This window comes from Lissotriton vulgaris, chromosome 5 (genome assembly GCF_964263255.1).
Source record: "Lissotriton vulgaris chromosome 5, aLisVul1.2, whole genome shotgun sequence".
Taxonomy (NCBI): Eukaryota; Metazoa; Chordata; class Amphibia; order Caudata; family Salamandridae; genus Lissotriton; species Lissotriton vulgaris.
The window spans coordinates 1,114,402,279-1,114,427,595 of record NC_141693.1 but is presented as its reverse complement, the minus strand read 5'-3'; positions in this window follow the sequence as shown (position 1 = coordinate 1,114,427,595).

Here is a 25,317-nt window from a genome sequence, read left to right as displayed (position 1 = left end):
ACCTACGTGTGCAAAGGATATGTATTCTTTATCCTTTTGTTTGTATGACAGACACTTTTCTCATGATGGTCTCATTGGATACTCATGTGTAGATCGAAGGGTCTCAAGGGATAGGACTACCTTAATTGATATATCACCACCTCTTCTCTTTAGTGGCGTCGGGTTTTAGCACCTGAGGGGGCGGGAAAATATTGTAATATTTCTTCATTTGAAATTACTTAAGTTCACTATTTAGTCATATAGTGCTTTTATAGACCGCTATTTACATTGCTGTTATAGTGGGAGGTAATATAGTACACACTCACAACATAATACATGGTACTAGCTGTTTATTCTTACAGTGCTAACAACTTATAACTCAGACTATTTCCAACCATTACAATACTGGTCCTTATAGTATACATATAGCCGCTGACTAACTTTACAAATGAGAAGTTTGCTTCAGTAAGGTGTCAGCTATATTCCATACATTAATATGGAGACATATTTGCATATAGTTATCTTAGCATAGAAACAATAGGTTTTTTAATCTATAGGGTTTCTGCTTAGAATGATTATTTTAGCATTTTTTTCTTTACAACTACCTACTGTGAGCGGCCAACTTCTGTATCTAGCGGGTGCTGTCTCATACTTTGCATTCCTAGATAGCCTCCCCTAATTTTAGACTATTGCCAAAGCGTGTCCCACATACCTTCAAATACACGGTCTCCCGTCTTCACTGCAGTCAGTTCCTGAATGAACTGACTCAATTTAATAGGAGTTTATATACACATGCGCCGCTAGCATAATTGCCTTAATTGTCGTCAATTAACCAAATGCGTGACAGTCGTTCCGTATTTATTCACTGGCGCCATTTTGGTAGTTTGTATCAGTGGTTACCAGGGTAACTTGCTCGTATTATGTTCATATCCATTTATCCCAATACAAAATTATATTTAGTTAAACCTGTGGTCTCTCCACTTGTTATTAAAGTTAGCAAGTTTAAATATACGGGTTGCATCTAAAAAAACGTTCGGATTGTAGCCTGATTCATGGTTGGTATCCATTCATATTAACACAGTAGTTCTATACACGCCATGATTGAAGTTCTTATATACTTTAATTTCTAATTGGGTGGAATGTCACTGCAAATTTCAATATAATGCTTACATCAATACAGCCGTTCGGTTTTTAATCCATTTCCTGGTTGTTTTCTATTCCTGTTAGCGCAGCGATTATATGGGCGCCATGTTTGTAGTTCTTTTAACCTATTATATGTAGGTAGATATAGCGTAAATAGTAACTCATCTTAATCTACAAGTTTAATGACGGTAAATAACTCCCTATTGGGCTGAAAAATGTACCTGTATTGAAATGGTCTGGTCGGAGTAGGGAAATAAATTAATTTAATATTATCGTTATTTTGTAAAAGGCGATATTATTTACTAAATTCATCTAACCTAGATGTATTACGGCCGCCATTTTTGTAGTTTACTCCGTATATGTATTTGTTTATGAACCTAGTTTACTGCTTCATAGGATGTCTAGAAAACCAACACATACGGAACCATATATCACGCTTTAGAGAAGAATATATGTATGTGTCAGCACTGTAATAGCAGTAAACTATGTCCATAAACAAATATATATACGGAGTAAACTACAAAAATGGCGGCCGTAATACATCTAGGTTAGATGAATTTAGTAAATAATATTGCCTTTTACAAAATAACGATAATATTAAATTCATTTATTTCCCTACTCCGACCGGACCATTGCAATACGGTTCGTTTTTTCAGAACAATGGGGAGTTATTTACTGTCATTAAACTTATAGAAAAGGTGAGTTAGTAGTTACGCTATATCTATCTACAAATAATAGGTTAAAAGAACTACAACCATGGCGCTTATATAATCGCCGCGCTAACAGGAATAGAAAACAACTAGGAAATGGGTTAAAAAATTAACGGCTGTGTTGATGTAAGCATTATATTGAAATTTGCAGTGACATTCCACCCAATTACAAATGAAAGTAAATAAGAACTTCAAACATGGTGTGTATAGAACCACTGTGTTAATATGAATGGATACCAACCATGAATCAGGCTACAATCCGAACAGTTTTTTAGATGCAACCTGTATATTTAAACTTGCTAACTTTAATAACAAGTGGAGAGACCACAGGTTTAACTAAATATAATCTCGTATTAGGATAAATGGATATGAACATAATACGAGCAAGTTACCCTGGTAACCACTGATACAAACTACCAAAATGGCGCCAGTGAATAAATACGGAACGACTGTCACACATTTGGTTCATTGACGCCAATTAAGCCAATTATGCTAGCGGCGCATGTGTATATAAACTCCCATTAAATTGAGTCAGTTCATTCAGGAGCTGACTGCAGTGAAGACGGGAGATCGTGTATTTGAATGTATGTGGGAAATGCTTTGGCAATAGTCTAAAAGTAGGGGAGGCTATCTAGAAATGCGAAGTATGAGACAGCACCCGCTAGATACAGAAGTTGGGCGCTCACAGTAGGAAGTTGTAAAGAAAAAATGCTAAAATAATCTTTCTAAGCAGAAACCCCATGGATTAAAAGACCTATTGTTTCTATGCTAAGATAACCTCAGTAATTAAATATGTAAATATGTCTCCATATTCATGTATGGAATATAGCTGACACCTTACTGAAGCAAACTTCTCATTTGTGAAGTTAGTCAGCGGCTATATGTATACTATAAGGACCAGTATTGTAATGGTTCGAAATAGTCTGAGTTATAAGTTGTCAGTATTAGCACTGTGAGAATAAACAGCTAGTACCATGTATTATGTTGTGAGTGTGTACTATATTACCTCCCACTATAACAGCAATTTAAATAGCGGTCTATAAAAGCACTATATGACTAAATAGTGAACTTAAGTAATTTCAAATGAAGAAATATTACAATATTTTCCCGCCCCCTTAGGTGCTAAAACCTGACGCCACTAAAGAGAAGAGGTGGTGATATATCGATTAAGGTAGTCCTATCCCTTGAAACCCTTCGATCTACACATGAGTATCCAATGAGACCATCATGGGAAAAGTGGTTGTCATACAAACAAAAGGATAAAGAATACATATCCTTTGCACAAGTAAGTGTATACGTATGCAGAAGTAATTGATACAGATTAGGAAAAAGTAAAATTTAAAAACAAATTTTGAGTCTCTTTTTGCTCCGATATTGGAGGCAACGGAGGATAAATTGATAAAAACACTCCAAATAATAGAGACCGTAAGAAGGAAGAGTGAAGGTTCACCACTGCATGAATGAAAGCCAATGGTTTGGCAAATTATGTAGGGAAAATAAACCTATATCTTTTTGACCATTCTAGTTGACACAAATTTACTAGTAAAATTGGAAAATACTGTTTAAATAGATGTTTCTATAAAATGTACACAGGAATTCTTGATTTTAACTGTATATTTTTATTTTTAGATTGAAGATGACTTGTTTTTAACTAATCTGTCCTGAAGAAAGTGTATTAAGAACTTTAAAGACACCACAACGCGTCGACAAAAGGACCTTTATGAGTATTGTTTTAAATTGTTTGTATAATTCAATGTATACTGTTTTTTTGTGAATATTGATGTATACTAGGTTATAGATGCAACGTGTTAGATGATAGAGACTACAGCCTGAAAGAATACGCTCTGAGTGAGCCAGATTCAAAACTGTGTTGCTGTCTAAATCACCTGATGTACTGATCAATTTTTATTGATGAAAAAAGAAACAGTGTTTTTAATTAAAATGAACAAATTAAACCTATTTTGTATTTGAACAATCCCTTAGTTGTGTCATGACAGTTAATAGATGGTTGTTTTACTAGTATGAGAATTAATTGAGCAACACAGATAGGAAATCCCTTTGTTTACTGTTTGTATCACCCAGTCCTTTCTGGTTTTCTGGGTAACTCTCTCTTTTGTGAGAAATAATTCAAACAGGCCAGTCTAACCCTGGTCAGGGTCAGGTTCTTCTTAATGGCAGAAGGGTGAATGTACACACCGAGCAGATTTTGCTGCTGCTTTTGGACCAGTCCAAGCCTGGTTGGAGCTTCTTATTATTGTGGTGGGAGAAGGCTTTAAATGACATTTTGGGTGGCTCTAAGTGTCACTTAACACCAAGTACGATAATGTGGCCCATCCATAGCTGCTTTCTGTTTTGTGTTTCATTTGAATTGTAACACTGTGAAAACTGACTTCTTAATCCTAAACACTCTGCATGTTGAGATTAATAGTTTTCTCTTTTCCTATCAGAATGAATGCACATACAATATCTAAATTACAAAAAGTAACTAGTTATGAAAAGAAGATGTGTTGTGATCAATAGGAAGTGCTCTGCAGCAGTTTAAAGATAATTTTCGAGTTTCTCACAGCTCAAAAGTGTATAATTTGTAATGTTTATCCATTTCCATGGACTTCTTTGCTTGGTTTTGCTCGCGAGAAATTGTCACTCATAGTGGTTGAAATGTCACTCATAATTGCACTGCAATTAAAAAAATGTCATACATAGCAGTCTGAAACCTTGGCAGCTATCACGAAGTGGCTGCCACACAGTGACACACTCGCTGGGATAGGGGAGCAGTTGAGACTCGTACCAATGTGTGGGAAAGGGACCCATTGCATTGGGTGTGTTGAATGCTGTGGTGATCAGGATTTGCGGGTGGCTGCACCCACCTGTGGGATTGTTCTGTGCGGGTAGTGGAGTGGGACATTTGCCATTCGGCACATGGGTCGGGCAGTTAGAGATGGGCCCAGACTGTGGCGGGGTGTGGGAAACCCTGGCATGTATCTCGATTGCCTCGGGCCTATACCGTGAATTTATTGGAGTCAGCTGACTTGCGGACTCCTGCCGCCGCGGTGAGCATGTGCATGATGGCATGGTTGCTGGGCGGGTCTCAGGAGAGCCTGTGGGACGCGTGTGCCGATCACAGTCAGTCATGCTGATGGATATGTTTGGAGGTATTAGGAAGAATCACACCGGTATGGTTTGGGTGAGTGGCCCTGGGGTACTGTGCGCGGCCCTCTGCGGCTGCGAGTTCAGATGGTTGGCACTTGCTTGCACTGGTTGGTGGACCTGTGTGGAGCTGGCATTCCGATGATACATGTGAAAAATATTTGTGCCCAAGGTTTGACAGTGGGGTGAGATTCGAAATTCGAGGCGAGACTTGGCCTCGCGCGATCATAGGGCTGCGGATGCCATGGGAGGCAGTCTGTGGGATGGACCCTGGCGCCACAGGTTTTAGCTACGCCTCTGTGACTAGGCTTGGGTGTAGTTCATGAAGTTCCTCTCGAGGAATTCCGCAAAGTGACCCAAAAACTGCCACACTGGCGCATTTCCAAGATGGACGCGTGAGCACATGGCTCCTGAAACCCTCTTCGCCTCCCGCATCTATCCTGCCACACATCCTGATTTGGACGACGGGTACCTATTGCCGATGCCCTGCTGATTCCAAGAACTTTTTTCGGAAATCAATTTGGCCACCGGGAACCGGACTTATTGCACCTTGAAGTTTGCGGCCTACATCGTAGACCATCCCCGGACTTGAGTCCCCGAGGTACCCAGGTGGCAATTGAACAACAACAGCTGGTTCGACACGCCACAGCCCCTGTGGTACTTTCGGTTTCGCTCTTGGCCATTGTTGACGGCGTTCTACGGCCGCTTTACACGACTGTCCTGATCTTGCTGCAGGTCCTCCATTTGCTTTGGGCCTTAGCCCTCTCGCCTTTGCGGGCTACCGTGAACGGGACCATTTTGACCAGATCCCACCGGTTCCGTCGGAGTTCATCGCTCATCATGACAGGCAAAGCGGATGCTGAGAAACGGAACACCAAGGGCTCACATCGCGGTGGAGTTCTTCAATCCCAGACCATAGAGCGTTATACTCGCCCTAAAGGGTCCCCAGGCGGAGCGAGCAAGGCTCTGGAGGGGACCGGAGATGGTCCTCCTACAACTGAAGAGCCGACATTGAAAGATGTCATGGGCGCCATCGCCAGTGTTCGAGCGACTATGGGTCAACAGTACGAAACCCTTGCTGCTAAGATCGACACGGTGGCGATCCAGGTCAATCTTATTAGGGCGGACCTGGGCAAAACGAATGAGTGGGCCAAGTCCCTGGATATCAAGACTGCGAGCTTGACCACTGATGTCTCGGACCTCCAGGCTGAAGTTCGCCCTCTCCGGACCTCCAATGACTTGTTTGCCTGCCGGCTGGAGGATTTCGAGAGCCGGGCCAGGCGCAATAACGTCTGCATCGTGGGGGTTCCAGAGAACTCCGCTGATGTGTCTACGGACCTTCTGGTGGAAGATCTTGTCCTGAAACATCTTATGCCTAAGGGCCTCAGCAACTTTTTTACGGTGGAGCGCGCACACAGAGTCCCCGGTGGAAAGCCCAAGCTGGGGGCAGCTCAAAGGCCTATCATAGCCAGAATTTTTAATTTCCGGGAAAGGGATGCTATCCTGCAAGCTTCACGTACTACAGGTCCCACTAAGTTTGACAATGCGTCAATCAGTTTCTATCCGGACTTCACGCAGGCGGTGCAGAAACAACGCATGGGTTTCACCGGGGTGAAGAGGCGGCTTAGAGATATGGGACTGAAATATGCCATGCTTTTTCCGGCCCGCCTGAGGATTGAATATGAGGAACGAGCACTTTTTTTTGACCGCCCCGAGGTGGCCAGTGACTGGTTGGACACATTGCCGGCAAACTGCACAAGCAGCGAGAGTTCGAGGGGTGCCGAAGGTGGCTTGGCAGAACAGGAGTAGTGAGTCTGCGCCAGAATGATTTCTTTGGACTTATGGCAGTGGCTTTGTGATCGTTCTGTTTTACAGTGTGGATACCCGGGGTGGGGGGAATCGGGACTCTTCCTCCTCTGGGGACTTTCTCTCTCTTCTTGTAGGTTAGTTTAATGGGGCGACAGGCACACTGCAAGTTGGGGTGGCTTTCTGGTCTACCGCAGGGGTGCAGGGTGGGGGTGTGTGTTTATAGGGGTTCATTGGGGGTGGTGGGGGGTCTTTTTCTTTATGTTTTTCTCGAGGCTGCGCTTTGTTCTGGCTTTTATCCTGTGTGCTTGTTCCGGGGCAGGGGGGTGGAGTGCTCAATGCTGGGATGGGGGGTAGGGGGCTTAGGGTGCTGAGCTGGAACGTCAACGGTCTCGGTGATAGGATAAAGCGGGGGATAGTTTTGCAATATTTGAAACAATGTTCCCCAGATGTGATTTTACTCCAGGAGACGCATTTAGTTGGCAATACGTTTCATGCACTGAATAGAAGGGGCTACCGTTTGGTGGCCCACTCTGGATTTACCACTGGATCGAGAGGGGTGGGGGTCCTGGTTAGAACTTCCCTCCCCCTGGAGATAGATGACGTAGTGTTGGACGACAGGGGCCGCTATGTGGCTATCACGGGTCGGTGGGAGGGAAAGACGATCTCCATTTTGTCTGTGTATGTTCCCCCTGGCCTGCAATCCACCACATTTGCGGATTTGGGTAATGTGATCCTGGGGCTTCCTGACGGCATACTGGTAGTGGGTGGCAATTTTAATTTTGTAGTCAGTTGGGGAAGAAGACCGTAGCCCCCCAGAACTCTGCCCGCTGCACAGCTATGGCTGGGGAGTCTCTTGGACACGTTTGGTCTAGTTGATTGTTTGAGGCAACTACACCCTGGACAGCTCCAGTATACTTTCTACTCGGGAGCTCACGGGAGTCTCTCAAGACTGGATTATATCCTCGTACCAGCGGTGCAGATGGTCTCTCTCAGGGAAATCAGGCATTTGGCCAGGGGGATCTCCGACCACTCTCCGCTTTGGCTTACAGTTGACATACAGTTGGGGGCCGAGGGCCGGATTGCTCCGATCAACCCCTGGCACCTTCGTAATCCCAAGATTAGGTCGGAGGTGGTTAAGTGTATGGATTACTACTTCGCTGAGAATGAGGGATAGGTATCCTCCCCTGTCTTATTGTGGGAGGCGTATAAAACTGTGATTCGTGGCCAAACCCTATCCCTCATTGCTAGCGAGAGAAAGCGTAAGAATGCGGTGGTGGTGGGCCTGGAGAATGAAATCACCGAGTTGGAGGAACAGATGGAGTCTGGAGTCACCCCCGAGGGGTTACATTCTTTGGCCCTTAAACAGTCTGAATACAGGGTGCTGGTCACTGACGTGGCCAAGGTGATGAACCGTGAGCAGCAGGGGCGTTTGTATGATGTTGGGGATAAGGCGGGAAAGTTGATTGCTTGGTTGGATAAAAGGGATAGATTGAATCGGGTGGTGCCTGTGGTTGAAAGGATGGATGGTACACGAGTTGTGGACCCGCTTGATATAGTCCAGGTCTTTACCCAGCATTTTCAGGCGGTTTATGCGCCGGTCTCGGATAGGCCGGAAGAGGACTCACATTTGTTTCTTCGAGATATCGCACTGCCTAGCTTGTCGGATTCAGACAAGGAGCTTATGGAGGCGGAATTTTCCACCGATGAAGTTGCGCTCGCTATCCGTTCACTTCGTTCTGGGAAGGCCTCAGGCCCAAATGGCATACCAGTGGAATTGTACAAACTGTGCCCTGACAAAATGGCGCCGTATCTTCGTCGGATGTTCTCGTCATCGCGAGATCTCGGATCTCTTCCCCCGGATCAGAGATTCGCGTCCATAGTGGTCATCCACAAAGATGGCAAGCCTCGTGATCATTGCTCATCGTATCGGCCGATTTCGCTTTTGAACGTAGAACCCAAAATCCTGGCAAAACTTTTGGCAAATCGGCTGATTACGGTGATTACTGATTTGATCCATCCGGACCAATCTGGCTTCATTCCCCATCGCAATACCGCGCTCAATCTTCGTCGTATCCATGGCGTCGTGGCAAGGGCGGAGTCTCTTGAGGAGCCGGCCATCTTGGTCTCGCTTGATGCCTCGATGGCCTTCGATACGGTGGAGTGGCCATATTTATGGGCAGCCCTTGCTAAGTTTGGTTCCAGCCCTAAATTCATTGGGTGGATCAAGCTTCTGTATGAGCAGCCACTGGCGCAGGTGGTGGTTAATGGCAGGGCTTCGGAACCCTTTGCTCTCGCGCTTGCCCTTGAACCCCTGGCCGCATGGCTTCACTGCGAACCTTCGCTTAAGGGCTTCCAATGGTCACCCGACTTCCAGGACCGAATATCGCTATATGCTGACGACATATTGCTGTATCTTACCTCTCCCCGTAAGTCACTGGGTGTCCTGTTTGATGTGCTGAGTTCCTTTGGGAAGAACTCCGGTTTGGTCATTAACTGGGCCAAGTCCTGTATCTACCCGCTCACAGGCGATTTACCCTCTCTTCCCCGCGTTTGCCCGATACCTGTTTCTAGAGTCGGCTTTAAGTATTTGGGGATCTACATCTCACTGGACCCCACGGTCCGCTATGAACGGAATTTGTTGCCTCTGCTTTCCCGGCTTCGGTCGGATGTTGTGGCGTGGTGTGGCTTGCCTCTCTCCCCTTTGGGAAGGGCGGCCCTGTTTAAAATTATGTCTCTCCCCCGCTTCTTGTATGCCATCCAAAACACACTTGATTTGGTACCGGCCAGCTATTTTTGTGAGATTGAGGGCCTGCAGAGGAAGTTGATGTGGGGCGGGCGACCGCGCATCGCATTGGCCAAATTGACTTTGACCTGGTACGACGGTGGTATCGCGTTACCTGACATTAAACGTTACTACTGGGCGTCCCAGTTGAGTGCTGTAAATCACGCCATGTACGGTCCTGTCCCAAATCCTGCATTCGAGATAGACAGATGGCAGCTGCCCAGAGGTGACTACAATAGAGCGCTCTATTCTAGAGCTGATAGGAAGCACCTAACGGGCCCCACTGCGGTCGCTGTGCGAATTCGGGGAAGTGCGACCGCTGCCACGGGATGGACGGATAAGTTGACTAAATTGACCCCCTTATACGCTGCAGAGAAACTGGGTGGCCTATGGACCTTATAGGTATTAGTAAAGTAGGCGACCTCTGGGCTAAGGGCAGAGTCAAGACCTTTGAGGACCTCCAGCAGGAGTATAAATTGAGTGACAGGGAATATTTTCGTTACCTCCAAATCCAACACGCACTCAACTCGGTTTTCCCGGCTGGTACTACGATCCCGGAGTCCTCCCCTCTTGAGGATAGAGTGCTAGACGGGTACGTCCTCGACAGCACCATCTCTCTTATTTACAAAAAACTGATTAACGATCGCTCGGACCTTCTTTTGCAACTTCGGAGTGCCTGGACTAGCGACGGGCTTGAATTGGACGATGAAGACTGGCAGACGGCGATATCCTCCCCCAAAGAGGTCGCGATTCCGGCACGTCTCAGACTGGTGCAACTTAAGATACTACACCGGGTATATGTCATGGGCCCACGATTGGTACATATGGGTTACTCTGTGGATGGGTTGTGTAGGCGTAGTTGTGGTATGCTGGCTACATTCCTTCACATTCTGTGGGAATGTCCGGAAGTGGCAGTTTTCTGGCGTCGAGTGCATGCGGTTATGGGTGAGGTGACGGGTGTTGAGTTATTGCCTGAGGCCAGATGCTGCCTATTGAATGTTTGGGAGCCGAATGACTGCACTGTTGCTCAGACTGAATGGGTTACACTAGGTAACATGGTTGCGAAACGAAACATAGCCCAACTGTGGGGTTCTCAGAGGCCACCATCACTTCTAACATGGAAAGAAAACATGGACTGGTCCATGTTTAGGGAAAAAACTGTGTATGTCTCCCGTGGCAGGCCTAAGAAATGGGGTAGGGTCTGGGGTCAATGGAATTCGTACCGTGGAGAGATTTGCACCCCCTCCATTCACTGACGCTCCTGATCCGCTTCACCTCCCTTGACTGTGCGTTTCAGACTCTTAGCTTTTGCTGACTGTGTTGTATCGTTTTGCCCCTGGCCCCCTCCCCTCTCCAGGATTTCTCCTCTTTCATAGTGTTGCACATCCATCACCCGTCTCCCCCTGCCATAAGGGACAACCAATCTATTGCACAGTAATGCCTCGATCTTCTTTGTGTTTTGTTTGTTAGTTATTATTTATAAAATATAAAACGTGAAACCTTTCACTCATCCTCTTTATACCACATGCTTTTCACATCATTGTGACTTCTCGCTGCCGGACCCATGGGTTGTCAGCTGATGAGCTGTGTATTACTGTGCTATTACTGATTTGTGTAACTGACCAGCCTCCGTGGTTATAGGTCTGTAACTGTATCTTCTTTTACAAAATAAAGGTTTTCAAAAAAAATTTAAAAAATAAAAATAAAAACTGCCACACTACTTTGAAGGTCCGCCAGCGGCAGAATGCGTTGCGTTGTGTCATTTCCGCAGATTTTTAGTGCTGGGTTTTTTACACCATGTGCAGCGTATGCCATTTTTATCCTGTGCTCTAGCCAGCAGTTTGAGAATGTCTAAGCCTAGTCCTGGCAGAATTGTCACAAAAAACAGAACCCCCTTTTGCAGGACTCCTCTTTCGTTTTCCTGTAAACATTCCAGAGTTACTCATTCAAGATAAAAATAACCATGCTCACCTCTCAGGGGCTCTGTGTCCCATCCCAGCACAGCCCTTCTGAAAATAAAGAACAGCCTTTGTATACGATCTGGAAGCAGGTTCTCCTTCTTCTATGGACAGGAAAAAATGACTCAGAGACCTTCCTGGCTGAATAGGTTTCTGTCACTTGGATCCCTATTTGTTGTAATCACATGAAAGTAGAGATTGTTGCTTTGTATTACAATCTGTTCCACTTCCTGCTCCTCTCAGATAGCTTATTGCATGCAGTTAAGCAGTCAGTGCTTGCATCTAAGCAGTCTTCCTTGTGTTAGGAGCAGATGTCTTATTCTATAGCAGTCCAGAACTTCACACCTAATGGGATTCTTTAAATTACTTTAAAAATAAAAATACTAATTTCCCCATTGAATTCGATTTTTTTCAAAGTGGAAGATACCTTTCAAGAAGGTTTGTATCATATTCCGAGGTGAAACAGTAAAAACTGACTTCTATTAAAAATGTTCATTCGGAGGGGGTGGGGGAGACTGGGGGGGTTGGGGAGGGGGGCGAAGCCCTACCCTCCCATAAATGTTGGCCGGTTGGTAGGGTCCAAGAGCGTAGGGCATAGAGAGTGGCTAGAGTGTGAGCAGCAGTGCTTAGTTAGGGTTCTTGGGTGATGGTAAAGGGGGTTTAGGTGCCATTTTTGAATTAGCATGCCACCATTGGTAGGCATAGAGTTAGGTTTGTAGGAAGTCTGGCTTGGGGAAGTATCATGGCTGTTATGGTCGATGTGCAGCAGGCACTGCTTATGTTGCAGCAGGCAGACAGAGCTGACCTGCTGGCAGATGGGGCGCTGGCTCGGGCGGGCATTGCCCCTGAAGAGCGCCCGAAGTGAAGATTAATGGGCGCAGGTGCGGCAGCCATTTTAGCTTATGCTTCGCTCGCCTGCAAGGTTCATAAAGGTGGGTTGAGTGCGGGCAGTGGGAAACAGCCTGGCCATCTGTTGCGGCCCGTGGTTTCGCAAGGTGGTGGGCGAGGGGGGCCAAGCTGCTGAGTCGGGCCGGGGCATGGCCAGGGTTTCTCCAGTAGTAGGCTGGTGCGGGTGGGGAGTCTCATTGAAGGCGTTTTGCGCCACGCTCGATGATGTGGGAGGGGGAGAGGTAGGGTTTGCGGTGTGCGGCCCAAGTTCTGGCTCCTACCTTTTATAGATTGGTGGAAGAAGGTGGTTACCGCAGGTGAGTCCTCGTGGCTTGAGCCTGCACACTGTTGTGCAGCCTGAGGATGTGGTGACACTATTGGGCCTCAATGGGGGTGGGAGGCATGATGCATAAGGGGGCGGGGTTGGCACTGATCTGGGTCTGCTACTGGACCTCTCCAGTCGGCGAAGGCAGGCCCAGACTGTGAGGAGTGATGAGGAGGCAGAATTGGGGAGAGGGGAGGGGCAGCACAAGCAGCTGGTAAGTTTTTGCCACAGGGGGAAGTGGGGCTCCTGAAGTGGACCCATTGGTACTTGGGGGTCAGGAGGAGGCCATTGCACTGTGGGTTGGGTGTTTGTCCCCGGGGCTTGAGGGCAGGCAGGGAGGGAGAGAAGCATGGGTATTATCAGTTAGGGTGGAAGAGGATGGTGCTCTAGTTTTGAGAGAGCAGAGGAGTGGGGGTCCTGGGATAGTGGTCATGCCTACCCACCCTGCCTCAATTCACAGTTTTGATGGGGGCGGAGACTTTCCAGGATGGGGGTCTGGGTCAGTGGGTGTGGAGCCATTTTCCCCCTTCTGTTTTTGCGCTGCTGGCAGGGCAGGGACAGACTACTTCCAAACAGGGGATGGAGGTAGGTGTGGGGGATTGATCAAAGGCGGGTCAGTTGAGACTGTCTAGTGCAGCCTGTCCACTCCGGCCCAAAGACAGGGCATGCGTCGCTACAGCTGCCCTGGACAGTGGGGGACCTGAGTCAAGCGAGCCAAGGTCAGGAGGGTGCGTCTGACTGGGGAGAATATGACCCTTCCCAGGAGTTATTCTAGGAGCGATTTGGTGATGAGTGGATAGGTGTTGGGGAAGTGCCGGGCATGAGTGAGAAGTGTGCAGATAGTGGAGTTGGGGCCTGGGAGCGGGATTATGATGAAGAGGAGTTGAAGGAGGGTGAGATTGTGGATGATGTGGAGCTGTTGGACGGGGGTGACTGTGAGGATGAGTGATGGGCATAACCACCGACAAGTAGAGGGGGGGTGCCTAAGCGGAAGGGTAGTGTAGGTGTCTTGCAGGACATGGTGATGAACACACCGTCAAACCAAGGACAGAGGACAGAAGCGGCAAGACAGATGGCTTAGGCGCAGGCCCGAGCTTGAAGCCAGGTAAGTTGGGGGTGACATGAAAGGGGAGAAAATGTGGTTTTATGGTGGAGGAGGTTCAAGCGCAGGATGTGAGGTGGAAGCTCAAAGGGAGGGTGGTCCGCGGCTGCAGAAGTGTAAGTATGTGCATTATTAGGGTATATGTATGGGCAGAAGGGTGGATGTAGAGCAAGCCGGAGAGCAATAAAGAGGGACGAGGAAAAGGACGGCAAAAAGAAAGAGAACAAAGACGTGAGAAAGAAAAAGATGCCATATATGGAGATCACCAAACGTTTGGAGGAAAATGTGATGGCCCCTACTAAAGAGCGGGTTTGGAAAGGGGAGTTTGTGGAGCTATTTAAGTTGCTGCATTTTGGAGATTTGGGCAAAAAAAGGATCAAAGGAGAGGAGAATGAGCTATCACATAGGCCCAGGGTGCCCCTTAACATTGAAAATTGGACAGCGGCTTTTCTCATATATGCAAGCGTATATTGTGAGAAATATCCAGAGCGGTATGTTGATTAGGCCTGTTCCGCTGGTGGAATTTGGGTAATTTCGCGTTTCGCAGATTACGAGAAATTGCCCAAAATTCTGCGTTCCGCGACTTCACAAATTTTTTTGCTTGTTCGCGTTCTCAAATGTGTGTTCGCAAGATATTCCCCCCTCGAGCACTCAAACAGCGTTTGAGAAGAGTAAAAAAGCATCGCAAACAAGCAATTCCGTGTGTTTGCGGAATTTCTGCGTGTTCGCAGAGATTTTTTACCGTTTCCGTCTAACGTGTTTACGCAAATTCCGCCCACCCCTAATGTTGATCTGTTTAAATATTTCGACGTAGTGCGGAATGTGCAGGTGACTTTTGGAGGGTGGGAGTGGGAGCTTTATGAATAATTTTGGGCACGACAGGTGGAGGAGGAGCATGGGTTGTGGGGGCAAAGGAATTATAAGTTGTTCTTTCTAACCATGATACAGGAGAGGCCTGCTCCATCGACTTATACAGCTAGCGGCTGGCCAGACTTCTACAGGTCCTTTTGAGGATGTCCTACCCAGACAGGGGTAGGTACAACAGGTCGGGCACAGTCAGCGACGGCTGGAGCATGCTAGGCATTTAATAGGTATAGTGTTTGCGGGAATATTGTAAATACACCACAAGTGTTCAAAATGTGTGGCAAGCACATGCTTGCCCAGTGCGGTGTCCAGAGAGGGTTTGTGAAGTCACAAGGGGGTGTTGTGGGAATGTGGACTGGTTACAGTGACTGGGGATGGGGTAGGGGAGGTCAGGGATCTATGAGAAAAGCACACACGCCAGTTAAGTTGGACTGCTTGGACAGGTGGCTGGCCATGCTGGGGTCTGAACTGGAAAGGGAATTGTTGTTGACAGGTTTCCAGTTTCGTTTGTGTTATGAGGGTCCCAGGGTTTGACAGTGGGTGGAGAATTTAAGATCAGTCAGGGGCCACGAGGCGCTTGTTTGGAGAACTATAATGAAGGAGGTGTCGGAAGGCAGAATGGAAGGGACGTTTTTGGACTGACCCCAGGTCAATTTGAGGATTTCACCTATTGGGGTGGTGCCCAAGAAAGTAGGCGGGTTAGAATTGCCTCATCCATCACCTTTCCAGGCTTGGCGGGTTGTCAGTTAATGATTGCATGAAGAGTGTAGTAAGGTGCTATATTCCTCAGTTGACAGAGCGGTTCAGTTGGTCAACAAGGTTGGGAGGGGTGCCCTTATTGCAAAATGTGACATCAAATCAGCATTTTGCTTGCTCCCAGTTCACCTGCGGACCTGGAGTTGTTGGGTATTCAGTTTAGTGGGCAGTTTTCTGTGGACAAAGCTTTGTCAGTGGCAGTTGTTGAGAGTGTTTGTGTTAAAATGTTTGTGGCACAATGTTACTTTCAAGACGAGTCACATTCCATGTATACACAATGAAATTGCTGATGCTTTCTCTTGATATCAGTGGATGAGGTTCCGTGTGTTGGCCCCAGGGGCAGACAAGAGGAAGTCTGTGATGCCGGACCACTTGTGGGACGTAGGTAAAGGTGCATGATGCAACTGACCCTGGGTTTGCTATCGGACTAGATGCAGAAAGCTTATGGGCTGGCGTAGGAGGAGTTTCCGTGGCGGAGGCGATCTCCTGGGGAATTTCGGATGGAGGTCGAGCCCAATGAGATAATGTGGTAAATTTGATCATGCCCTTGATTGACAAGGGTTTGTTGGCGGCCACAATAGCGTGTAAGTGAGAGGGCACAGCCTTTTTTGGAAAACTGCAGTGGGGATACGAGCCATCGGCAGGTGACATGGGTAAGCGCATCTTGGAGGGGTGATCAGTTGAGAGTAGGATGGGTGACCATTTGAGACAGCCCATTACATTGCACATTCTGAAGCTAGTGATTGCTGCACTTCCGAGGGTGTGTCGGAATGCATGGGAGAAGCTCTGTTTTTCGGTTATTATGGTGTGACTGTTTTTTGGAACTTTCCGGGTTACGGAATTGGTTGGCTCTGCGACACGTGGAAGAATGCTGTGGTGTGAGGTCCATATGCATGGGGGGACTGTGCAGGTTTGTATTCCCAAGTCCAAGACGGATAAGTCAGGCAAGGGCCTTATTGTGACATTGCGGGCGTACCCTGATCTGTCGATTTGCCCATGTGCTTAGTGCAAAAGGTTGAGGGAATTATAGAGATTTTTCGGCATTAGAATGGAGAGAGGTTTCTGGCTTCGCAGGTATTGGGGTTCCTGAGGAAACCTTTGGGTTTGTTGGGCTATGTGGCAATAGATTTTGATACACATTTTTTGCGGATTGGGATGTTGACAGAGGCCGAGGGCAGGTGTTGGACGGCAGGGATATTAAGCAGGTTGGGCATTGGTGATCGAGCTGCGATTGGCACTATGTGCATTTGGGGTGGCGGCTGCACGATGACCAATAACATGAGTTTGTTTTCTCCTAGGTTGCATTGCAGGCCCACTTCGAAGCCATATAGAAGTTTGGATCTGCGGGCATTCATTTGTGAAGTGGGCAGCGAGGCATGCTGAGTCCTGGCGAGAAGAAAGACAGCTGGGTTTGCCTTATATGGTAGTACAGTTGAATTGGTTTGGGAAAGGAGGCATGCAGTCGCACAAGCCATTGCCCAAATTGGGGGACTTAATAAAAGAAGCCCATTGCCCCGACATTTTAATTGATGCACCTAGGGGAACATGACCTAGTCAAGATGAAAGGTTTGTCTTTAGTAATAACTGTGAAACAGGACTTGCTAGAAATTAAAACAGTGTGGGTGGGCACAACAGTGGTATTTCCTGAGGTGCTGCCAAGGAGAGTAAGGAGGGGGCCAAACAGGTCAGGGGCAATTGACAAAGCGAGGCGAAAAGGGAACAGGGAGATGTGAAAGTTTTGCAAGGTGCAGGGGTATTTCTTTTTGGAGCACAGCGACATCACATATGAGGCATCCAGGTTTTATTTAGATGATGGGGTGCATCTGTCTATTTATGAGGTGGAATCATACTTGATGCAAATCAGAAGTATGTGAGCGGGGATGCTGCATTTGCCAACAGAAATGTAGAGTTTGTTTCTACACGTGGGGACAGGAGAGCTCTGGGGGAGTTTCTGGTGGCAGGTTTTTTCCATCAGTTTAAAAGGTTCATAATAGAAAGCACGGGTCAATGTTCAAACCCAGTTCAGTTCTGGGGGTAGGGGAAGGGGATTTGTCAAATGAGAGGACAGCAGTGGTGGATGCTTTTTCCAGACTATGACAGTAGTCTGTAGTATTTGGAGACAACATCCCACCCGATGATGGTTCTGGGAGGGTGGGCGAAGCCCTACCCTCCCGCAAATTCTGGCCAGGTGGTAGGGTCCAAGATGGTAGGGCTTAGAGATTGGACCAGGGGTGAGGGGAGAAGCTTACTTAGGGTTCTTGAGGTATGGTTAACGGGGTTTAGGTGCCATTTTTGAATTAGCACGCCTCGGTTGGCAGGGTTAGAGTTAGGTTTGTCCCTCCCACCTAGCCCCATTTTTTGTTTTTTGTTTTTCAGTAGTCTTTGATGAGGTTGGTGCACGAGACAGGGAGGTAGGTTGAGGTTTTTTGTTGCTTTATGAGCAGATTCATGGTGTGGTTTTCTATCAGATTAAAAAGGTTCATAAAAGAAAGCATGTGTCAATGTTCAGACCCAGTACAATTTTGGGGCAGAGGGGAAGGGCATTTGTGGAATCAGAGGACAGTAATGGTGGATGCAAGATGGATGGATGCGGGGAGTTATGAGTGATGGGTGTGAGTGGAGTTTGATTGGTTTGGTTTTAAAAGGGGATTGATTAGGGGAGAGGAAGGGGTTTTTGGTTAGTTAATGAATTGTATAGTGACAAATCTATCCGATGACCTCCTCATTTGTGATTTTACGAAACTATTAGAAGCAGTAAAAAAGGTCCTGTTTTGAAATAAATACCCAAACAAGGCTCCGGTTGGGCGGTAGTTTGGTTGTGCCTCTTAAAAACTCTCCATGAAGCCCTGAAAGAAGCCCCTAGAGACCAAGGGAGGATAAAGCTACTCCGATATGTTTACAAAAAATCCGGGCAACAGAGAGAAAAAGTCCTGAAAGAAGAGACCTGGGAACAATTAGAAAGGCCAGCTCTAACCAATAATAGCCGATATTTATGGAGGGTGGTAAACAAGCCCTATTTTAAGGATGTTAGCGATGGAACTCTGGAATCCCATGTGGGGGAGGACGCCTGAGTGGCTCACTTTGAGACATACTTTGGGTCAGGGGAAACTCGGATGGCTTCAGCGCCTCTGGTCCATTTAGACCTCCTTGTGTTTACTGTTGAGGAAATAATAAAGGGTCTGGAAAGGTGCAGCAGGGCGAAGGACCGAAGCCCATTTTGGGGTCCCAATCGACTTTTTCTCGAAGATCATGTTTTATGGGCCCCTTTATTGCAGAACATATATAATGCTATAGTTCAAGCTAGCCCCCTGACATTGTGGAGCACAAGTGTCACTGTCCCGTTCTATAAAAAGGAAGCCAGAGGTGATCCAGGCAATTATAGGCCCATATCTGTCCTTGATACCACCTCAAAACGAATGGAACAGTTACTATTACATCAGCTGGAAGACTGGGACTGTGTTAAAAATATATTGATCAGGCCCAATGTGGCTTCCAGCGGGGAGGGAGCAAAATCAATCAGTGTTTGAACCTGAGCCTGGTCATTGAGAAATACCCCAGGGCTAAAGGGGAAATAATCTACATGGCCTTTATGGATCTCTCAGCCGCATTTGATTGTATAAACCACAGCAAGCTATGGGAGCTAATGGAGGTCATGGGGGTGGATCCCCAAGTTCCTACATTTATCAGACAGGTCTATTCCCAGAGCATCGCTTCTGTGCGGTATGGAAAGGACGGGGTTTTGCACCCATTCATTACGGATCCTACGGGGGCTTAGGCAAGGATTTGTCCTTGCTCCATTCCTGTTTTCATTATACACGAATGGGGTTGAGGCAGCATTGGCAGGCATGACTCCAGATATCCAGAAGTTTGGGTCTTTAACTCTGACTTTACTTGCCTATGCAGATGACTCTGTCATAGTGGCCAGAACAGGCAGGGCCTTGCATCTAATGATAATGGCTTATGCCTCCTTTACGACTTCACATGACTTAAGGGTTAACAAATAAAAATTGATTATTTTAATAGCAAAACCCACAGGGAGTGGGAAAGTTTGATCTTTCCCCTTAGGGACTCGCAAATTAGTGGTAGTAGATTCCTTACCTGGGAGTCATGTTTGATAAAGGACACACCTTGGCCCATATGGTCAAAAATAGGGTATTAGTGATGGAGAGTAGTATGGTAGCCATTATTAAATTTGTCAAGAAACTGTGAACCAAAACCTATAAAAGCCATAAAGAGCATCTATAAGGCTAAGACAGTTTTGGCAAATACCTATTGAGCAAGGGTGTGGGGCATGTCACAAATTGAACAGTTGCAGACTATAGAGGATACATTTCAAAAGATGCTAATTTCCCTCCCCGCATCATGCTCCAACTTCAATGGCCATGTGCAATTGGACTTCCATTATATTAGCGACTTGATGAAGCTAGCCACTTTAGCTTTACGTCATTCCATTTGGAGGAAGAACAAGCTATTCTTAGCACAAAATATTATAAAGGATTGCTTGAGCAAGATAATGCCCATAAAATAGGATGGCTACATTATGTAAGGTCGACCCTAAGCACTTTGGATTTGGAGGATTTGTACAGAAACCCTAGTGAATGCCTCCAAATATCTAAAAAGTTTTTAAAATATTTTTTTGGGGCTAACTTGGTTCGAAAAAACAAGGAGATAAACAAAGTCAAACCAACAGTGAGGATATATCGAAACCTCCCGATTCTAGCAGTGAATGACTACCACTACCTAGAGGAAATTTAGAACCTACAGAAAAGACTCATCCTAGTACGATTTCGTATGAATCTTTTTTCCACTGATGTTGGGTTATCTAGCGGTGAGAACATAGGTTTGGTGACCTGACCATTTGCCCATGTGATTGAGTCTCGGAACAATGAGATCTCCATTTAATCCATATCTGTGAATTGTATCAAATGGAAAGAGCTAGATACATATTAACGGCTATTGGACTTGGCCCTTTTTGGCTAAAGTTCCCTAAACTTTTTGGTTCCCCCTAGACCTTTTTACTGACATGGTGTCGCCAATTTAGATGCTTTGGGAACTTTGCCACTACTGATCAGTGTCAAAGTGCAAGTGCTCCCTGTGTAAAGGGTAATGGTAATTGGTTGTCCATGATTGGTATGTTGGCCTTACTAGTGAAGTCCCTAGTAAAGTGCACTTTGTGTGCCAGGGCTGGTAATGCAAATGCTACCAGTGGGCCTGCAGCACTAATTGTGCCACCCACATAAGTATCCTTAAAGAGAGAGCTCAGGCCTGCCACTGCAGTACCTGTGCACAGTTTGTTAAATGGCCATGTTGCCCTGACAAATGCACCCACTTGCCAGGCCTTACCATTCCCTTTCTATGACATCAGACACCCCTATGGCAGGTCCAAGGTACCCCCTGGGCAGGGTGCAGTGCATGTGAAAGGTAGGACATGTATTAAGGTGTGTACCAAGTCCTGACAGTGAAATACTCTCCATTTCGTTTTTCACTGTTGAAAGGCCATCTTGCCCACAGGACCAAATTGGGAGGCTGTGTAATATGTTTCCAGCCTATCTTCCCAAAGGCTTAAGATGGATAGGTGAAGTTTAGTGTGCCTGAACTCACAATGTAATAACACATCTTTTTATGAAGGTTGTGTTTGCATTGTGTGTTTAGAAAGCACTCTTTTAAAAGTGGCTGGGTTTTTGTGCTCTACCATTTCTATGTGTCTCTGCCTGGTTGTGGATTGACAGTATGGATTTGAAAGTGATAGGATCTGGAGAATGTCTTGAGTTTAGGGGGGAAGAATAGCCCCTAGAGGTGAAGAGGCCTGGGTTGCTATCATAAAGCAATGGTCCCATCTCCTGCTGAGTGTTTGAGAATCCAGACCTCCCAACTAAGCAATCAATCAAACATTTGTAGAGCGCACTACTCACCCAGGAGGGTCTCAAGGCACTGAGGGGGGTGGGGGTGAGGTTCTTCTACTGCTCAAACAGCCAAGTCTTGAGAAGTCTCATGAAGGTCAGCAGGTCCTAGGTCTGTCGCAGGTCGATGGGGAGGGTGTTCCATGTATTTGCGGTGAGGTGGGAGAAAGATCTGCCGCCGGTGGTCGTTCGGTGTATGCGTGGAACGGCGGTGAGAGTGAGGTCAGCGGAGCAAAGCTGGCGGTTTTGGGTATAGAAGGTGAGTCGTTTGTTGAGGTATGTTGGTCCAGCGTTGAGGAGTGCTTTGTGAACATAGGTGAGGAGCTTTAAGGTGATCCTCTTGTTGACGGGGAGCCAGTGCAGGTCTCTCAGGTGGAAAGTGATGTGGCGGGGGAAGTCAAGGATGAGGCGTGCAGAGGCGTTCTGTATTTATTGAAGTCTTTTCTGTAGTGTGGCCGTGGTTCCAGCATAGAGGGCATTGCAGTAGTCCAGCCTGCTGCCGACGAGGGCCTGGGTGACCGTCCTTCTGGTTCTGGTGGGGATCCATCTGTAGATCTTGCGAAGCATGCGGAGGGTGCGGAAGCAGGAGGTGGAGACGGAGTTGACTTGCTGGGTCATTGATAGTAAATAATCAAGGGAAGAAGGTGTCACTGGCAGAACTGGTTTGAACAGGGATCAGTGCCCCTCTGAACACAAAGACTTGAAAGACATTTAGGGGTATAACTATGAGAGCTATAGCTCCTGAACTTTGGAATGGAGAAATGGATTGATCAAGACTGAAAGGATTGAAACTACTTTGTGGTCAAGAGAAACCACTGCCAAGGACGAAACAGCTGAAGAGACTGATGGAAAGAACTGACCCTTATTGTGTGTTCTGAGGCAGGCCTGCAGATTGCTGCTTTAACCAAGGAGAGGCAAATAGGACTTTGCTGTGTGCTGTGTCCCCCTGCTTGAAAGGACTTTGCTGTGTGCTGTGTCTGGAAGTAACTTATCCCCAAGAGCCCGATGTAAGCTGTCTCCCTGTTGCGGAAACTCAGGAACACAAAAGCTTCCAGGAGAGTCTCAGCGACGCCGTCTGCATGTGCTTTGTGCAGCCTGAGACTCTTATAAGAATTGCCCTGTGATAGTGGCCTCCTGGAGTACAAGCGAGTCTCAGGGACACTGTGTGTGTGTGCTTTTTGCAGCCTGAGCCCTTCATGAGGATTGTCCTGTGATCGTGTGCACCAAAGTCCAAGTGAGTCCCAGTGATGCTGTGTGCGTGTGCTTTGTGCAGCTGAGACCTTTGTGAGGATTGCCTTGTTATCATACACACCCGGAGTTTAAGTGAGTGTCAGCGACGTTGTGTGCGAGGGCTTCATGCAGCCTGAGACCTTCGTGAGGAGTGCCCTGTGATTGTACACAACCAAAGCTCAAGGGAGTCTCAGCAACACTGTGTGCGTGTGCCCGGTTGCAGCCTGAGATCTTCGTAGCAACAGCAGGCCAGACCGGCAGCCCCAGAGCAGCTGAGCCGCCGGCCCCAGCCCGCCGTTTCCAGAGAGGGACCTTGAACCAACTCCGTCGAGGGAGGGCCCGAGTTCCGGTGCCCGGAATCCACAAACTTGCTACGGCTGCCCAAGACGCGGGAAGAGAAGAAGAGAGCGAGGTTGCACCCCCCAGGTAACATGTGTCACCACATGGGGTGGGGTGCGGGCTCGGAGAGAGAAGCTCTCTGACTCTCCCATTCCTGCAGCGCGAGCCTCTGCATCGGCTCGTATTGCGGCCCATACTTGGCAGTACCGGAGCCGGAGTGCGGAGTTGCACTTTTCTTTATACCATACCCGTCTGGGGGCATCTGTTGACAGAAGCTGACCGCGAGTCAGTACGAGTGGCAGAGAGACCACCTAAGGCACCGTGATCGGTGCTGGTGTGTATTACGCATTGCATTATTTCTGCATTACAAACTACCTGATTGTCGTATTACGCATTGCATTTGTTTCTGCATTACGAACTACCTGATTAGTGTATTACGCATTGCACTATTTCTGCATTATGAACTACCCGATTGTTGCATTACGCATTGCATTATTTATGCTTTACGAACTGCCTGATTGTTGCATTATGCATTGCACTATTTTTGCATAACGAACTACCTGATTGTCGCATTATGCATTGTCTTAGGTTGCATAACAAACTACCTGATTGTTGCTTTACGCATTGCATTATTTTGGCATTACGAACTGCTTGATTGTTGCACAACGAACTGCGTTATTTTTGCATTGCAAAGTGCCTGATTTTTACATTACGAACTGCATAGTTTTGTATTAGGACTTCAGTGAATCATTTAGAATTGCTCATTAATATCACCGGAACTTACAAGGGCTGGCTGGCCTAACAACCAGCCCGGAGGAATATTACCAATACGCATATGTTTGATTTATATTGTGTGGTTTCATCATATATCTTTTTATATAAATGTATACTTGTTTTTATGAAACTCGTGTGGAATCCATTTGTGGTACCATCATTGGGTTACTGAGAGCGTGGTTGCACATACTTAACACACTTGCCTTGAAGATAAGACTGGCTGCTCGTGCCAAGCTACCGATGGGGTGAGCGGGAGCTATCTAAGAAGGTGTCCTTCCTATCCCTGATGTGGAAGCAAGGGTCCCTATTTGGCCTAAGGTGCCTCCCTCAGTCAACTAGAGACCTCCAGGTCTAATACCGGCCCTGAGACAATACAACTTCAGACAATGTACAGTAGCTCTCAGATTTCTTAAAACACTCAGTAACTCTTTTATTTGCTTTGTAGTAGCCATGTTCCTTTTGGCTTGTATAAAGAAAAGGAACATCTTTAGCCATATAAAGTAATATTGAGATGTACTTTGAATTATATGTTTTTTAAACGGTACTTTTTGATGATTTTTATGTTTTTATTATGGTTGTATTGTGCGTTTATGATCTTTGTTTTGCTTAAGATCGAATAAAGCTTTATGATGATGGAATTGTATAGTGAGTCCAAGGCAATGAGTAGCCTGTACTTTGTAGAGCCAGGTTAATTGGGTTTTTATTGTCGTTTTGTGCACCTTTTTCATTAAAGCAACCTTTTTCCATACCATGACAGTAGTCTAGTTATTGGAGAAGCCATCCCGCCCGATTAAGACTGATATGCTTTTGGCACTTTTTCACTGCGAGGACATGCTTTTGTTAATATATGGTAAGGTATACTTTAAGCACAAGGCCTCAAGAGAATCAGGGCACACTTAGGAGTAACTTACATTGTGAACAAAACTATGCTTGCTACATGGCAAAGTAACTTTATCTGCCAGGTGTTATAGCACTGATTTTAAATTGCAGTTCGTCGTGACACAGTATTGTCCTCTGGACCAACATATTTTAGGAATACATGTGGGTTTTATTACTATATACAGCTACCAATACATGATACTTTACTTCAACACTACTGGTTAATTTACTAAGCCAACGTACCATAGTGGAAAGTTAATTAGCCGATTGGGTATAACACATTTTATAATACATGTTTAGGGGAAAATCGTCCAAGCTGTGACACTGAATGGCAGTGTAATAGCACAACGAGTTCTAATAACAGCAAAAAAAAGCCCATAAAAAGGTGAAAAATCTGGGGAGACAACGCAGAGACGAAAAGAGTACTGCCATATTTGCCTTCTAGTCATACTCTATTTTATATCAACCATTATCTATTCAGATTGTAAATGTAATTCGGTGCTCCTCTATGACAATTAGTAGGTACAATATTAATAATTTATAGTTGCAAGTCATACATACATAATTGAGCAGTTTATTATAATAGCAAACCAGATTCTAAAAAAATGAAGCCCCACAATAATGTAAACAATGCCATAAAATTGAAGATAATTGCATCTTAATTAAACTCCAGCAGAGCCGACGCAACAATACTCCAGAAACATATTTGAAATACTGAGAAAAATCTGACGT